Source organism: Canis aureus, chromosome 12 (genome assembly GCF_053574225.1).
Source record: "Canis aureus isolate CA01 chromosome 12, VMU_Caureus_v.1.0, whole genome shotgun sequence".
NCBI classification, from domain to species: Eukaryota; Metazoa; Chordata; class Mammalia; order Carnivora; family Canidae; genus Canis; species Canis aureus.
In genome coordinates, this window is record NC_135622.1 from 40,862,355 (window position 1) to 40,868,354 (window position 6,000).

The 6,000-nt window shown below is 42.7% G+C and overlaps 1 long non-coding RNA gene across 1 annotated transcript in view; it reads left to right on the plus strand.

Moving 5' to 3' along the window:
• Positions 1–721, plus strand: part of LOC144324683 (uncharacterized) — a 45,398-nt gene extending 44,677 nt beyond the window's left edge. Inside the window, exon 5 of the long non-coding RNA XR_013390113.1 lies at positions 239–721. This is a non-coding gene — a long non-coding RNA (uncharacterized LOC144324683). The remainder of the gene's footprint in view (positions 1–238) is intronic.
• The last annotated feature ends 5,279 nt before the right edge of the window (positions 722–6,000 follow it).

Genomic DNA, 6,000 nt, shown 5'->3' on the forward strand with positions numbered 1-6,000 from the left:
TGAGCTTGTGCTGGCTTCCCAATGAGTGTCCTGAGTCTGAAATATAGCCTGAATCTTGAGGTCTTTGCAAAGTCTTTCACATTGTAGTAATGGTAAATAAAAACTATAAATCCATCAAGCCGCTTGGGCACTGAAATAAGGGAGTGTGGGAAAAGGTGATATTTAAGTACAAGCTAAAAGCTGTCTTTTCTAAAGCATGTATTAGCAGCATGTAGCTAAAAATAGCCACCTGTTCCAGGTCGGATTGCAGATTGGGAGAGCTCTTCACATACCATATTCAAAAAGCATCTGTCACCCAGTAGCCATGGCAACAGACATCCCTGAATAGATGTGGAGAGATGTTTTTGGAATGGAGCTGGAAAAGGAAATGGACATAACAGCTTCTGGGTAAGGGGTGAGACTTTCTGGTCCTCCTGTGAGTTGAAGGCCTCATCTTTCTTTCCTACTTCCCAGCCCTTCTCATTTTGCACAGCCATTGGGTTATTTTTTCTGAAGAAGTAGCCTCTAGAGTTAGTGCTTTTCCAATGGACCGGACAGGGAGAGGAGATGGGGAATAGGGTGGGACATCCACTGACATGAAGAGATGGGATGGGAAGCCAAGCTGCTTGGGTGAGCTTTGGAAAATCCTGGAGAAGGGAGTAGCTCAGAATCTAATGTGCCCTATATTATTTTGCTATTTGCATATTTCCTTTGTCAATAATCCTCAAAATGTATTTGTCACTTCACATTGACAATATTAAATGCTGTGGATCTTTTTTTTCTGTTGCTTTTTATTCTTTGTAAATACCTTGAGAGTAGGGAGCCTCTTGTAGCTCCCCATGTAGTGCTGGAACACTCCTTCAATCTGTCAGCGCTGCTTACATGATACAGCAGCAGGAGGTTCTCTTAGAGCTCAGAATACCTACCCAAAAGTTGTGTTTTGCCCTCCACCTGTCAACTCCCAGAAACCCTAATTCTGACAAATGGTTGAATGTGTTGAGTAGGACTCTGTTGAACAGGTCCTTCTTGAAGACAGTCATAAATTATGAATGAGACCACTCCAAATAATTGCGCACAACAAACACTCTTAAGTGCATGAATAAACATAAATGACTAAAGATGCTTGGGATGACTTTGTTGATAAGGACAGAAATGTGAGGATGAAAAAAAGCCAGAACCTCTTGAGTATGTTCTCCAAGTGACTGACAGCCTGAATAAGGCAGACATTTGACCCCCAGAGAGACAGGATCAAAATCAGATTACCAGTCAGGTGAGGAGCCAGCATATATTTTCTGGAGACAGAGTCAAGAGTCCTTGTGGCAGATCTGTAGGAGACCTGCACTGGACAGGATCTGAAAAATGTCTAGGTTCCCCTAGGAAGAGCTCTTTGCAAGTACATAGTTCTAAATCCTGGCTAACAAGGTTGCTGAGGGTCACTTTCCCCTAGTATTCTCCTCAATGTTCTCTTGCTTACCTAATGAAGAAAATAATTTATTGAGCATCTAAACCTCTGTGTTCTTCACAGTGCACAAAACTCTAGGCTCAGCAGGCATAGGGCCATTCATTCATTAATTTATTCAATACATCCTTCCTGAGTGCTACTGCATGCTGGGTGCTACATGATCCCTGTCCTTACAAACCTTACATCTGGACAAGAATGTTGTTGTTGTAATAATGATTCTGATGATGATGATAACCATCCCAGCTATGCCATGAGCACTGTGCAAGGCAGTCCAGTTTAGCACACAGTGCATTAGCTACCAACAGTTGACCCTTGAGCAATGCAAATTTGACCTGCATGGGTCCACTTACACATGAATTAAAAAAAATAAATACAGTATAATACTATAAATACATTTTCTCTTAATGATTTTCTTAACATTTTCTTTTCTTTGGCTTACTTTATCATAAGAATACAGCATCTAATACATATAAGATATAAAATATGTCAATTGGCTGTATGCTCTTGTTAAGGCTTCTGGACAGTAGGTTATTAGTAGTTAAGTTTTTGGAGAGTCAAAAGTTATATGTGGATTTTTTAAAAAGTTATATTTTGGATTTTTCCAAAATGGATTTTTCACTGCAAGGGGGTTTGGTACCCCCAGCCCCTATATTGTTCAAGAGTCAACTGTATATTTTGTTTTCTCTATTCTTGGTGCTCCAGCATAGGGGCTCTTGCTAATCCTGGAGAGACTGCCTCTCCCAAAACTAGAGATAGCAAATGAGTCCCCTGTGAACCTATGTTTCATATATGCAAACCAACCAATACAGAGCCTATACTTGCCAACTACCTCCTTTATGGAGTTCTCACAGGTTGAGCCACTATCCCCCTGCTACAATCACCCCAGGGCCAGGTACCAGGCAACTAGGGGAAGTCCTTATACCCCAGGGAGCCTGCTAAAATTATTCGAACTGGCCAACCCTAAACTTGTATTACCTGCTTACCTTGCCTCACCTATTCTGTCCTAAGAAAACTACTATAGGGGGATCCCTGGGTGGCTCAGCAGTTTAGCGCCTGGCTTCAGCCCAGGGTTGGGGGGGGGTGATCCTGGAGTTCCAGGATTGAGTCCCACATCAGGCCCCCTGTGTGGAGCCTGCTTCTCCCTCTGCCTGTGTCTCTGCCTCTCTCTCTCTCTCTCTCTGTGTCTGTCATGAATAAATAAATAAAATCTTAAAAAAAACCAAACCCACTATAAAGTCTCTTGCGCCTGTTTTCCCTTTACTCCTTCTGCCTCCTGACCAATCCTGGTGTTTCCCTGTGGGGCTCCGCATGGTGGGGAGTGCCCCTTCTCTGGATAACTGTAACAAACTATTTTTTCAATGGCAATCATCTGATCTGTTGGCCTCATTCTACCTGAGTAATAATAAAACTTACATTTAAAAAACATTTTTATTTATTTAAGTAATCTCTATACTCCACATGGGGCTCAAACTCATGATCCTGAGATCAACAGTTGCATGCTTCTGTGACTAAGCCAGCTAGATGCCCTAATAAAAACCTACATTTTATTAGTTTTTTTGTTTTAAAATTTTATTTATTTATTCATGAGAGACAGAGAGAGAGAGAGAGAGAGAGAGAGAGAGGCAAAGACACAGGCAGAGGGAGAAGCAGGCTCCCTGTGGGGAGCCCGATGTAGGACTCAATCCCAGGATCTTGGGACCACGACCTGAGCCTCAAGTGGGGGCAGACACTCAATCGACTGAACCCCCAGGAGCCCCTTAAAACCTACATTTTAAAACAAGTGCTCAAGGGCTGGAGTCAGATCTGGATTCAAACCTATCTCCATCCTTCACTGGCTGTGAGACATAGCCTCAATTTCTTATTCCTAAAATAGAAACAGCATCTAACCCATTGGGCTTTTAGAAGAGTTAATGAGATATTCCTTATGAAGCACTTAACTGCCATATGTGAATGCTGAATAAGTGTGAGAAATATATATATATATATATATATATATATATATATATATATATGAGAGAAAATAGAATGCAGGGCTCATGGCTCTTTGAAATTTATAATCAAGTAGAACTTTCTAGAATTTCCAAAGAGGCTTCATATTCCTTATTTTATTTTGTCCTGACAGCTCTGTAAAGGTAGATAGGTAGGTGGGGAAACTAGGTTTTACAGACAAGGAAACTGAAACTGCAAGTGAACTAGCTGGTCAGTGGAAAAGGATGGAATAGGATCTAGCTGTCCTGACAACTAATTCTTTCCAACAGGCCTTTCTACGGAGAGGACAGACGTGGTATGGGTGAGGACTTGGCAGTCAGATAGAACAGGCTTCAAAACCAGCTTTACCTCTTCTTAACCTGCTCATGCTGAGACAGGTCGGAAGCCTTCGATCTTCCATTTTCTTAGCTGTTGAAAAGGGGGAAATAATTTCTTTAATCATTACTTGAGACTTTTAAAAAGGAATTTAATCAAAGCTAGCTGGGGGACGGGATAATGAGCACTCTCCTATGTAAAGCTCTCTTATTTTCTTATTAGGAAATCTCAAGTATAGAAAAAGCTATCTGCACAGGGTTGCTCAACACAATACTATCTGGATACAATTTGGAAGCAAATGACATATTCAACAACAGGGACATAGCTAAATAAATTATAGTATATTCATGCGACAGGATAGTATACAACCATTAAAAATGATGTTTCCAAAGTTCATAACAAAAACTGTATTTACTGTTAGGTCAGTAAGTCATGCCTTCTCTCCCATTTTGATATCACCTAGGTGCTGAAAGGGGTGTCCCTGAGACAGCAAGACTGTCGCAGAGTGAAAATGTTGAGAAAAAAACAGATCCAGACTGTGGCATTTGAGCCCAGAGACTGGGCACTTGCCACCCAGGATTTCAGTGAGTGCCACAATGAGACCCTGGCAAGGTTACCATTGGTCCCTTGTTTTCCTCCCTTTGGGGCCATCATCCCTCCAATTTATATCCACATACTTCGAACTGGTGAGGCAGCACTTTCTACATCAACTTCACCTACTGTTCAAACCTGCTTTCCTCTGCACCTCCGAGTTTGCCCTGCCTGGACCTCCGCTTTCCCTCACATGGGTCAGCTTCAGCTTCCCTTGCTCTGGGAAACCTCTCCTGATCTGTAACGGGATCGGATGCACCTACGGTGTGCTTCCATGTTGGCTGAACCTCCTGGTCCTCACACTCATCAGTCTCCACTGGAATCATTGGGCAGATACACTTCCTTCCCACCAGACAGAAATCTCTGCTGGGGTAGGGCTAGGCTCCTCACTCTCATTTCCCTCATCATCCACATGCAGAAGCTCATGTAGTTTGGTCGATGAATGAATGAATGAGTGAACAATGTATTTTTGTATGTAGGTGTTAGTAATAAGGAGGATTACAGGCATGAGTTTCTAGAATTCTTTTTTTTTCTTTTTTAAAGATTTTGTTTATTTATTCGTGAGAGGCATAGAGAGAGAGGCAGAGACATAGGCAGAGGGAGAGGCAGGCTCCCCGCAGGAAGCCCTACGTGGGACTCGATCCCAGGACCCTGGGATCACAATGAGCCAAAGGCAGACACTCAACCACTGAGCTACCCAGTTGCCCTGAGTTTCTGGAATTCTGAGGAGCAGGCTGCCACACACTCTGCCAGCCCAGTTTCCCCTGTCGCTAGCTTTTGCTTTTCTTCCCACTTCAGGAAATGGCAAAGTCAGCCACACCCCCCAGGACAGCACAGATCGCCTCTGGAGGGAAAGAGGGCTGTCACTCACTGGTTCCTTTCTCCAGCCCAGCAGGAGTTCCAGGACAGCCCCCCAGGGGCCGGTGCAGGGCAGCCAGGACTGAGCATTGAGAAACCAAATAGGCTCTGACCTGGAGGTTTTGGGGATCATGCTCTCTCCACAAAAACCTGAGTGGAAACTCTGCTCAACACTGGTGCTGTTTGTGTATCCTCCTGCTTCCTCTCAAACAGCTTGTCCCAGCTGGATCGTAAATAAGAGAACAATATAGCCACATAGTTATAGTCTCTGTGAATCACTGGTGACTAATTTTTCCCATTTTGTAACCCCAAATAGTTTTCTCTGTAGGCTCCTAGTGAGGGCAAAATCCCAACCAATCATTTAGATGACAAGGCATATTTTTATTAAAAATAAAAAATCTTTTTCTTAACATGGGGCAGGAGGTTGGCAGATACAGAGATTTAACCAATGACTATTTTTCTTTCTCTAAAAGTGACATTTTTATCTGTACCCAGCTCGGGAACTTTTTCACTGAATCAAAGAACTTTTTTCCACTGAATCCTTACGCCGCAAGAGCTTTTCAAGGCTCTATGGTCTGTCCTCTAACATCCAGAGAAGATTTAAAAGTAACAATATAAATATAAATATAAAAATAAAGGCCCCAAAACAAAAAACAGCAAATCCCAGAGTGAAAGGTATCACTCCTGTTTTTCCATTGTGTTTGTTGGCTGGGTCTCCTTAGCAGAGAAATGGTCTTCCAGTATTTTGGTTACATATTATCATGTTCCACTTAGTAAACCCAACTTAGAAGGAGGCAGGGGCAGCC